The 12,405-nt window shown below is 40.6% G+C and overlaps 1 protein-coding gene and 1 long non-coding RNA gene across 10 annotated transcripts in view; both read left to right on the forward strand.

Annotated features, from left to right (window-relative positions):
* Positions 1-12,405, forward strand: part of Kug (FAT atypical cadherin kugelei) — a 302,654-nt gene that overhangs the window by 171,689 nt on the left and 118,560 nt on the right. The gene's annotated exons all lie outside the window — the stretch shown is intronic.
* LOC145977648 (uncharacterized) lies at positions 1,759-11,999 on the forward strand. Of its 2 annotated transcripts, none has more exons than XR_014440600.1 (3): positions 1,759-2,074; positions 2,156-2,360; positions 11,571-11,999. It is a non-coding gene; the product is annotated as an uncharacterized LOC145977648 (long non-coding RNA). The 2 variants fall into 2 exon arrangements; XR_014440599.1 differs by having other exon boundaries at positions 11,580-11,999.

Genomic DNA, 12,405 nt, shown 5'->3' on the forward strand with positions numbered 1-12,405 from the left:
CATGATTGTACATATATGTCCGAATTTTTCATATAAATTTTTAATGTTTTAGGATAAACGATGTTGATATTTAATATCAAAGAAAATATTTTATACATTATCCGGCAACATCGGATCTGCTTCGTACTCTCTTAACATTTAACGCGTGCGCGAATGCGCGTTGCAACACTTTAGAACTACCTATTATAGGAGAGTTTCATAAATTTTAGCAGGCTAAATCTTTCGCCAGTCTCTATTCAGATACGCTGATAAATAATTTAATTGCGCTTGAGCTGCAACGCACCAGACGCGTTATTTAACCTGTTTATGTCGGGAAGAGCGTGCTTGGCTATCTTTTACCGAAGTAAATAATAAATTTTACGCTCGGTGATTGACCCAGAGACCCAGAGAACGGTAAATGTAGGGGAGTCCTTTTTAGAATTATTCATTTTATGGGCCATTTAAGCTAAGAAAAATTGCTATTCGTGTTAATCGCTACGTGTTGATGATAATACAATAAAAAGTAATAGGAGGCATGATGAATATAAGAAAATAATGTATTTAACGCTACTCATAAATAATAAATTATATTTTATACTAGGATTATGTATGTAAATTGTTTTTTTTTATTACATATATAATATCTAACTTTTTTTCATATAAACAATGCATTGTTTAATGACGGCAAAATTGATATTTTTTTTCTATTTCTTTTTTTTTTAAGAGGAGGCTAATTCGATGTTTAACTTTTTGTATTCCAAAACTGACAAAGGCCAATATTTTGAAAAAGAAGATGTCAGACATATAGATATATATCAGAAGTATCTTACATAGTCAACTACAAAGTCGCATTATGTCGACAGGGAATGCGTGTATCAAAACGAGGACGAATCCCCTTTCATCTGAAGATTCCATTCCGAGCTCGTCTCTCCAATTCCCTCTTTGTCACACTTCTGTGACAGGTATCGAGGTAATAAAGGCCTCCCCGACTATAATATCGCTACTGTAGCGCGCTGGAATAGCTCGTCGTATACAAGGGTATCAATTCCGTTGGCAAATATTTATCGGCAGCGGTGCGGGAAGAAGACAACGAGAAAGACGCGAGGAGGACACGCTGGAGATTCGGTTCGATACTACAACCATCGTTTTCAGGAAGGAAAAGCGTATCGAGCTGTCATCCCACGACGTAAACGACGCCTACAAGAGAGGGAAAGAGAGAGAGAGAGCGCAAAGAGGTACACCAGGAAGAGTCACGCTTTCGCCGCCAGCGTTACTTGAATGAAATGTCGATGAAGAGAAGGATAATATTGTCGTCTAATTTACGATTAATATGCAAACAAAAGTGAACGACGTGTGAAGGGAAATGGGAATTAACGGTATATTGCAATAATCATTGAACGTATATATACGAGAGGTGATGAAAAAGCGATAATAATGAATAATACTTTCATAATTAATCGGCACGATTAAGAGATAAAATGGTCTGGCGATGAGATGAAATAATTTAGATCGCAATCCGCGAATGAACCGACAAACGCGGCGAATGACGAAGAGCCTCGCGCATTACATTTCCGATAATAACGAATTAATTGCGAGGGAATAAATTCGCGATAAACATTATTCCATAACGCGCAATTTCTTTATTACGCAATATTTCTTTTTAATCAATCCACAATGCAATTTTCGCGAGCGAGCGCCGCAAATCAAATCGCTCGCGCATCAGCCTATAATTGTAAGCTGAAACGAATCGATTCGCGGAGGCGATGGAAAAAAAAGACACGGATCTGCAAATAGAATGGCGAATAGAAGTATGGCAAATCTATTTCAAAGATCCGCTTACAAATCGAAAAGGGCAAGAGATACACGTGTGCGAACGCATCTCGGCAAAAGTACCTACACATTGTGAACCCCCGGGGAGTCACGTCTATCTCGCAGTCGTCACGTAGAAGTTAGAGGATCAAAGGGTCAATCTGTTTCTCTCTCTTCGCCCGGTCTCGTCGACGAGGTCGTAGTCGAGAGCCTTTCTTCTTCCCCCGCAACACATAACTGCGACAATAGTTTACACATGTGTGCCTCGTCGAGACATAGTCCCACGGTATCCACGACTGCCATAAAGCCCCGCGTAGTAGCAAAAGCTTACACATAACCGCCGTTATTCGTTCGCCGGCTTTTCTAGCGACGTCGGCATCTGTGCCGTACAAGGGTTCGGACAAAAAAAAGTTTACGACGTCGCGGCGCGAAGACAGGAAGGCGTCGGTGCATTAAAGGTACGAGATAAGTCGTAAAGACGGAAGTCTGCTCGTCCGGAAGAGACGGGGAGACGAGGAGAAAAGGAAAGAAAATTATACACGCGCTTTCTACAAATATAAACCCGATTACAGGTAATTTCGTGAATTAAGTTTTCATGTAACACGATTTCTTTCCCCGCCCATCGAGAGAGGCATCTCTCGGAAATTAATTGCTTAATTAAGGAAAGTTGAACTGTTTAACGAGCGCTTTGTAGCCATTCGCGTTGGCTACACTTATATCCGCAAACTATTTATCGCCAACGCGTTTATTCCAATCGTCATAAATATGTTTCCCACACGTACACGTGTATAGATTATAAGTGTATGTGTACATACGTCGCGTTTGCAACGTCATGACCGTACTTATCGCGTTTCATTTGCAAAGGGACTAATTTTCTGGCCGCCGTTTCGAAACTCGTGGCACATGAAATCGCGTGATATTATGCATAGTATGTTATAGATCAGACTGTTTACTGTTATCATACCGACAATGTAACGGGAAACTGTACGATATGCAGATTGTTCAACCTCCGCAGAATCGCACGCCGCACGTGCATTGCGTGTTGTATCGGGTATTAATAGCGTACCGTGTTGCCGTCGCTTGTTTCGGAACCCTTCTCTCCGCCCCAACTTTTCATTTATCGGGCAACTTTGCGCCGCAAAAAAGAGCCTCGAGCTTTGCCCGAGGCAATCCGCCGTCACCCTGAAGAGAGGAATACGATCTTTCTCTTACGCAACATATATAGCATAATTACGCCGCGCGAAAGTAAGATAAATAAATTGCTTTTCGCGTATTCGCGCCGCGTCATTGATTGCGCTGTTACTTTGTACGTGCACGTGTGCGTACGTGTGTGTATATATGTGTATGCCACCCCGCTAAGATTTTTAATATCTGACATTCGCACACACAGAGCTACCAGCGACGAACGTTAGCGCCGAGTCAATTAGATTTACGGCATCATAAATCTCCATCGGGCGCGAGTCAAATTGCAAATCGCTGCCGCGGGAAAGGATATCGATACAATGGCCCCGAAAGGGCATTAAGCCGAAGTAGGAGTGAAGGGAAGACGAAGGGGGAGGAGGGACGGGGAGAGGAAAGCAACGCGGCGCACGTAGAATGATACAAATATCAAACGACGGCGAGATGGTGACCATTAATCTAATGTCCCGTTACTTTATCGTGACGTTGGACGTACAGACATTGACACCGTGACGTATCCACCGTGACCGACGAGCTGTCGGGACGCTTTCCTCTCCTCCCCTACGCAACATCGCACAACAACAGCTTGTTCGCCACTTGTCGCAATTTTCGAGACAATGCGACGCGATACTCCATTCGCGAGAGCTGTTCATTCCTGAAAATTGAATGCGATAGAATTTATATTTACAGCTGCTCGCGCGAAAAATACGACACGAGGAAGTCGCGACTCGCGAACATCGATTCTTCGAATATATATCTTGGCTCTTCTGCTCGTGTAGAATTATTTTGACATCCATAGCGCGTTCAACTTTCGCTGCATCACTCGATAAAAATTGCCAGATGATCGTACGCTTAGTCATTAATCGTAAGAAGTCATCTTCAAATTCGCAAGCCACGCGCGCGTAGCCACAAATACACACATGGTATATCGAAAATCTAAAGAATTGAAATTCCTGAATTATAGTGCCACGTGTAGCGCACCACCTCACCTATATTTCGTTTCATGACACAACAGAGGGAAGCGCGTAAAAATACGAGGGAGTCGCGATTCGCGAACATCGATTCTTCGAATATATATCTTGGCTCTTCTGCTCGTGTAGAATTATTTTGACATCCATAGCGCGTTCAACTTTCGCTGCATCATTCGATAAAAATTGCCAGATGATCGTACGCTTAGTCATTAATCGTAAGAAGTCATCTTCAAATTCGCAAGCCACGCGAGCGTAGCCACAAATACACACATGGTATATCGAAAATCTAAAGAATTGAAATTCCTGAATTATAGTGTCACGTGTAGCGCACCACCTCACCTATATTTCGTTTCATGACACAACGGAGAGAAGCGTGTAAAAATACGAGAGAGTCGCGATTCGCGAACATCGATTCTTCGAATATATATCTTGGCTCTTCTGCTCGTGTAGAATTATTTTGACATCCATAGCGCGTTCAACTTTCGCTGCATCACTCGATAAAAATTGCCAGGTGATCGTACGCTTAGTCATTAATCGTAAGAAGTCATCTTCAAATTTGCAAGCCACGCGCGCGTAGCCACAAATACACACATGGTATATCGAAAATCTAAAGAATTGAAATTCCTGAATTATAGTGCCACGTGTAGCGCACCACCTCATCTATATTTCGTTTCGTGACACAACGGGGGGAAGCGTGTAACACGATGAAAAGGGCCACGGAGGCACGATACCTGCGTGCGGGAAGATTTATGAAATTCCCCTCACGAAGACGAGGAGAGGCAGCGTAGAACCGGCGATAAATAACGTTTCACCTCGAAGACACGCATGCGAGAGAGGCGTTATCGATGCAAATGCACCTTGCCGCGCCTACTACCGACTCGTGAATATAAGTGATCTCGCGCATCTCGGGGCCCGCATATTTACGTAACCCCGTTTTCAAACAGGTCCGCACCCGAAAAACTCGCCGAATATAATTCCGCTAATTAATTTATTCCTAAAAATTAATCGCGACGCGCGACTGCTCGCCCAATAACTTATGGCAATTACAATTATTCTCGATCGTAAATTGCATCTTTACGAGCATCTCTCGATCTCAGACCGAATAAACAAGCGTATTTGCGTTTTTTACGTAATTAAAAAAAATCGCCGAGAGCAGTAACTCTGTTAACGCGAAAGAAATCTTACGCTTAGCGTGAGACGTCGCTTTGAGTTAAAGCTCTTCGAGCGAACGCCAGAATATATTCAATCGGAAATTTTCGCCTCGTCACGATGACGTTCCTTCTCCCTCCCTCTTTCTCTCTGCCTCATCGCTCTTTTCATCGTGCTCCAATCATTACGTAATTCGTCCTTTTATACGACGGGATAAAAATGCAAAACAAGCGCCGCGCGCTCGGCTTACGTATCAACGACGACGACCACTGCAATTCGCGGGTCATCTCTTTTAATTTTTCCAGCACGACACAATGCACGCTGACGTAAGTCTCTCTCTTTACGTATCGTCATCGCGCGAACGCCTACGATGATCATAATTCCGTGTAATTGCTTCGTTTATTGGCTTCTCCAGGCATCCGGCTGTTTATTGGAGAGGGCGAGCGAGACAAGATGGACATCGACGACAAGCAATAGGCTTTTGTCGCATAGCCTCCTCCGCCAGCATCGCTGATCGAAAGGATCATCCCTTGCTTCACCTTGTCTCTTCCATCCATACGGACTATTAACTCTTAATAGACTCTGTTTCACGATATATCCCGTGAAATTCCATTCGACCACTTTGTTCTTCTTTTTCCACTTGTACCTTTTCTTTCGGCAATTCCTCTCTGCCGAAATCTAGTTAAGACCGTGTCCGATTGGGTCCGCACCGCTCGTCCTTCGATACCGCTGCTCTAATTGGTTTCTTCCATCTCCTTCTGCTCGACCTACATCTCGCGTCTTTCTTCTACAAGTTCTCTCTTGGAATCTCTCGTCGAGCTTACGACGTGCACGAGGATTCTACTTGGATTTAAAGTCGCGTTTCGCGTAGGCGGGTAATGGAACGCAAAAGCATCATTGGACGCAACTTTGTTCTCGAACATGATGAACGAGATTCTGCTTCATCGAAGATGAAGTATAGCGGTTCTTTCGCGAGACAAGAATATCGCGAAGGAGATTTTTGCAAATCAAAATCTATAAATGTCAATTTGCAAATATTAAATGAAAAAAAATGAGAAACTTTAAAAAGTAAGAATAATATAATAATAATTTGCACTTCTTCAAAGTGTTGCTAATCTCTATGATTCGCGATTTCGATCTCGTTCGAAACTACGAGTACTTTCCTTGAATAGTTCCGGATTGAATTGCCTGATAAAAACGCCCGGCAATCATTCTTTTGCTCTCGTCCATTATCACGTCTGTCGACGTTATTCAACGAAGCGCAAATTCGCGACTCATGTTTGCTCGATACCCGGGCTGCAAAACTTATTTGGCGATAACGCTCGCGTAGTTTCCTAAACGATGCATTCACTAATCCCGTGCTGTCTACGGTTATTTCCGGTCATGCCGACCGGTGCAAGAAACTTGGCCGTTGTCCAGAGCGGATACAGCAGCTCGTAGTTTCATGCATTTCATCGGTGATCGCGAGGGATTAGACATGGAACGGGCTTTTGCACTTCCGGTACCAGCGTGTTGAATTAAGAGAACGATTCACGCGCACGTCGAGCGATCGTTTTGCTCTGTAATGGATGACAGGATTGCCTATCAAATCAATATCTCTCTCCCTCTCTCTTTCTCTCCATACACACGGATATATTTTATTATACGAGACGATCTTTATTTGCATGGTTCTCTTTGTAATTAATTTATTGGAAACCGTGACAACTCATTTCGTGTTGCAGCCTCTTTTCAAGATATTTTTTATTCATTTTTTTTCATTTTCTTTGAAAAATTTTTGACTGATTTTATTACAAGCATCGTCAAAATAATGAGGAACCGAGGCATTCATTATTTCTTTAGACGGCACACTTTATAACTGATTTCTATGTAACTAACTGACTTCTATGTAAAACTTTGTTATTTCTTTTTTTCATCACATTATCATTTTTGCGCTGAAGATGGCCCAAAAATAGGGTCGAAACGTTCGCAAACTTTTCTTTGTAATTTGTTCTATACTTATTTGTTTGTATAATAAATAACTGTGTTATAAGATCGACACTTGACTCGTATTGCCATTAAAATTGATTTGTTTATTTTTATATTTCGAGTCTTATATAATTTTAATAATTATATTTTTTATTGCTTCTTTTTCTTCATCCCAGTAAATTTATTTGTCGCACGTATCGCGTTCGGGTTTGTTCATTCGCGACGTTAGGAGTTTCAATTTGCACAGAGTTACTCCGAAAGACAGTCTCATTAAGGGAATTGGGTCGCTATACGACAATGAAGTCGCGAGGGTAACGAAAGCCTCGCACGGTCTTAAAAGACAAGCTACAATGAAATGAATAATCTATTCGTTCAAGGATGTCGGATTTCAAGTTTGGATCCTTTCTCGTCCCGGACAGCAATAGCTTAGGACTTTTCCGAGACGAGTTTCGACTGCCTGTCTTCTAGAGCGAGCTGCGAGCTCGGAAGTTGCAAGTGATCTGCTCGAGCGGAAAAACACCTCTTCACGGGCGAACATCTTAACGTCAAGTACATCGCTGGACTAAAGCGTATCCCGTAGCGTGACGTGGTTGTTTTAAGGTTTCGTCCAACGTTCTTCGCTTACCCAAAGACGAGAAGTAAACTGCCGGCAGCAAGAACTGGAACGGGTCTTTGAGTTATACTGACTGGTTACGAGCATCGCCTCTTTACGACGTTGTTTGCGAATCGGTTTACAAATTTAAGGACAGAAAACGGAGCGGTGAGAGGCACGACCGCAATATATATTCCTTTCTCCGTAAAAGGGTTGATAATTTCGCTCAATCTGCTGAAACACGTTGCAGCGTTACCGATATAACGGCACGTAAACTCTAAACGTCCAGTTACGTTCTGAAAATAATATTTTTCAGACAGGCGAGACCGTGGACGTTTATTACTTACACATTACGAGTATAGAAAAATTTCGTCTTTCGAGTATCTTCTCGTATTTATCGACCCACGAATGGTTCGTCGTCAAAGGCAAACACGTCGGGAACCAATGGATGCATTGCCGAAAGATAAATATGTGTTCGCCAGGCGAGAATACTCGAGAAAATTGAGGTAACCAACTGTGAGATTTGCATCGACAGTATAGCTATTTTTCAAATACAAGACGTCAATATTTATTCGAGAGCCACGTTCGCACTGGCCGCCTAATGCGTTTATTATTATCGAGAATTTGGTGTGCAACGGCATGCAAGGAGTGCATAACGGATACAATATTTCGTCAAGTTAAGAAGGAGGAAGAAAATCGATGAAAGAAAGAGAGAGCTTTCGTCTTTCTTTATTCTCTTGGCACGATTATCCTCGCTAAATTTGTACTCTTTCTTGTCAGTTAAAATTTCCGGCCACGTATGTGTTTAAAATCACTCAAGATTTTATTAAATCATTCAAGAGAGATTTTTCAGATTTTAATTCGATATTTTATTTCGATACTTGCGCGCTTTTCTCTCTTTGGACGATCTTTCTTCTTGACAAACGAAATTATTATTATTGGAAAAATTTTCAAAAATCCTTCATAGTGTTCTTTATTCTCTTGACACGATTATCCTCGCTAAATTTGTGCTCTTTCTTGTCAATTAAAATTTTCGGCCACGTATGTGTTTGAAATCACTCAAGATTTCATTAAATCATTCAAGAGAGATTTTTCAGATTTTAATTCGATATTTTATTTCGATACTTGCGCGCTTTTCTCTCTTTGGACGATCTTTCTTCTTGACAAACGAAATTATTATTATTGGAAAAGTTGTCAAGAATCCTTCGTAGTGTTCTTTATTCTCTTGACACGATTATCCTCGTTAAATTTGTATCCTTTCTTGTCAATTAAAATCCGATCACGTATGTGTTTGAAATCATTCAAGATCTCATTAAATCATTCAAGGGAGATTTTTCAGATTTTAATTCGATATTTTATTTCGATACTAGCGCGCTTTTCTCTCTTCGGACGATTTTTCTTCTTGACAAACGAAATTATTATTATCGGAAAAGTTTTCAAGAATCCTTCGAAGTCTCGTAGTGATCTCGTGAATTCGGAAACAATTTGCGGAAACGAGAGCGCAAGACTACTGAAACTTTTATTTCCACATGACCGAGGCCCTCATTCTTCTCCTACCCCCGATATCAATAGAAATTTAAAGTTATATGATTGGTGAAAAAAATTTACGACAGTTCGATATCGAGATTGTAAAATAAAAGTAGCTCGCACAATGGTACGTTGTCCTATCTAGTCTAAGCGTTCGATTTATCTCTTATATTGCACACGCATATGGCATTGAGTTTGATTAAGGAGAACGATAATTGCCGGCGCGATAAACGCGAATATACCTCGCGTTGTTTTATGTTTATACGACTTTAATAAAGTCTCTCGCGCGCTTATATGCGCCCGATATCCGCGAAAGAGCAGCAGCGTGCGCGGTTATTTGAAACAAAAATTACGTAATACGCTATAGTCCGCCATAAATTCGGCCGGTATAAGCTGGAATATTATCTCGCGTTTATCACGAAAGCAGCGGCGTACGGTATTTAAGAGTTAAAGTTAAACGGAGCACATCGAGAAAGCTTTATATTCATTCGCGAAATGTAGTCGGCCAACTTTTTAAAGAGTTCGACTCTCTATCGCGAGATTCCGTTAAGGCGGGAGAGAGTTTCGGGTCTAATTCAGCGTTATCAACGAATCCCCCAGGGCTACTCCAGGCTTCTTCAAATTGTAACCTTGCCTGTAAACGCGTGTAAATGTGGTTAAGGTAGCCTCGAGTTTAATCTCTATTTTATACACCGATATTTCGAGTTTGTTACTTTTTAATCATGTTAATAATCCCGCAATATTTCCCTCCAATTATTTTAGCTCTCATTATCGGTATTCCGTAATAAAATGTCACCTTTCGGTATAATATCAGATTCGAATTAATATGTAATTAGTTTTATTCTGAAATTTCGGAAAACGAATTCGTTATGAAACGCGCTATTATTATCACGGTACTTTTGTTGCACCGTGTTTTTTTCCAATTTCGATCGCTTTATCGTTCCGAATTTTTTTTTACTGATTCGCAGGTTTTTCAATCTTTTCTTTCAAGATCCAATTCTTCGCGACACAGGTAAACCTTCAGTATTTCCGATGAAAGCGCTTGTCGAGAGACGAATGTGACATTCGAGCGTATAGAAAATGGCGCAAATGTTCCTCTCTCCCTCGCTCTGTATTCCTCAGTTTGTTCTACATTTGCAACTTCCCATTTTCGTACTCTCTATATCGCATCTAAAACGACCAAACTCTACCTCTGTACACGACGACGAATGAAGATTTCGTTGTTCGTAGTTGACAGATGCACTCGCAAATTCGAGTAAAATTCGTTCTCGTAATTACGAGGATGTCGCTTTGAATTTTGATTCTAAGGCATTATCGTTATGTAAATTTTTACATTACATTAAAGTTGCGCTCCGTTCTCTAAATTAGAAACGTCCCTTCGAAATTCATACATTAATAAATACGATGATCGAATCGCGAGAAAATTCAATTGCGCAAATTAGGTTTCCTCGTACATACGTATTTAAAATTATTCCGAGAAGTACCGTAAGGCGAGAAATTTATTCCATTTTGCGGTGCACATTTCTTATGCTGCGCTAACGCGCGGATAGATAAGTTCCATGAGAAAATGTCGAGGAGCTGCCTCTCTCCGCGAGAAGTCCGACTCGAAGCTGACATACCGCGTTATGCAAGCGATGCGACAAATGCTGTTATTAAATTCCATTAGTATGATGATGCTCCAGTAATAATTATCGTTATCAAAGGCACGGCGGCAAAGCGGTTAAATCGTCGTCATGATATTACGCTTCGCGGCTCTCTTCCGACGTAATATTCCCCCCGAGGGATGTCGTTTCGTTTCTCCAGCGTCGAGTTTCCTGAGTTTTCCAGACGCGAGTATTTCCGCGAGTCGTCGTGAAAAATGCCTCGATAATGTAAACGGGAAATACACTCGAGAAGTCGCGAACAGTTCCGCGTGTATATGTTTATAAATTGTGGCGGTTCTCTCTGTGAAAGAATTTAAGAACTATTCCAGCGCTGCAAATCGCATTTTATTTTCCTTCGCACATTTTGGAACGAAAACCAATATTTTCGTGCGTTGGCGCTATTTTCTGCGTTTGTTTAAATATTTTAAAAATCAATTTTTGATGTTTGATATAGATAGATAAAACCGACCAATTGTATTTTGCTTATTTCGCTGCGATAAATTAGATTATGATCGATATGTCGACTTCTAAGCAACGTAAAAAAAACTAAGCATATTTAATTTTCAATTTCGCGAAAAGCATTTTCCGATAATGGCGGATACAGATTATTGACACTATTGATTACATAAATATGTACTGGCTTTACACATGTGAATTATACATGTCCATCGTAAATCTTAAGAATTATACCGCTTTCGTATTTTATTTTTGTTTGATAAGATAAAATCGCGAATATCGCAATAAAACTTTCCTAAGTAAATTTAGATGGATCGGACAAACGTACAACATATGGATGCTAAAAGACCGCCGCAGGTCGGCTCTCATATCTTCGTGAGATCCTCTGAAAAGATTCAGCTTTATTCTACGTCTTGCACCTGTCTTCGCGATTCTTCTCTTTCAAAGGAAGGAATGCGAGAAGCTTGTTTGACACGCGTGGAATGTGTCGCTACTGATGTACACGCAATACAATCTTCTGACAATGAGTTATTTGTTACCTGACGTATCTCCATTTCCAAGAAAAAAGAAAAAAATAACGAATGAAAAGTATCACTAATTAAAATACAACTGACGATATGTCTGTGCATTGCAAAATGTTCAAAAAAATATTCTTCACAATGAAATAGTTTCCGAACCATTGTAACGAGTATACAAAATAGCTATTGTGTAGATACAATAGCGATTTAATTTCTTTGATATGACATCAATTATTAGTTTAACAATGTGAAAAATCAAAGAATTTTTGTTAAATTATTATATTAATTATCAATAAACTAGTGTCAACGGATCTCTGTAATTATCGATTTTCTACTATCAAATTTTACGATATCCGCGAATGCGGATTCGATGGATGGAACGAACAAACAATGGTGAGCGTGTTGTACCTGTACGTATTCATGAGTGACGTCGATGGAAAATGTGTGTTAACTATCTCATCAAAGTGCGCATCTAATGCACTCGACCTTTGATACTCGCCCCTCTCGTTCGTTTGTCATGTTTTCGTGTTTGTGAGAAATTAGTCCATGGAAATAATAACTCGCAAACGAAACGTTTGCCAGACTGTAACTGCTTTCAATATTCAATTACGCTTATT

This window comes from Camponotus vicinus, unplaced genomic scaffold (assembly GCF_025532165.1).
Source record: "Camponotus vicinus isolate PSW18456_S1 unplaced genomic scaffold, iyCamVici1.0 SCAF_1, whole genome shotgun sequence".
Classification (NCBI taxonomy): domain Eukaryota; kingdom Metazoa; phylum Arthropoda; class Insecta; order Hymenoptera; family Formicidae; genus Camponotus; species Camponotus vicinus.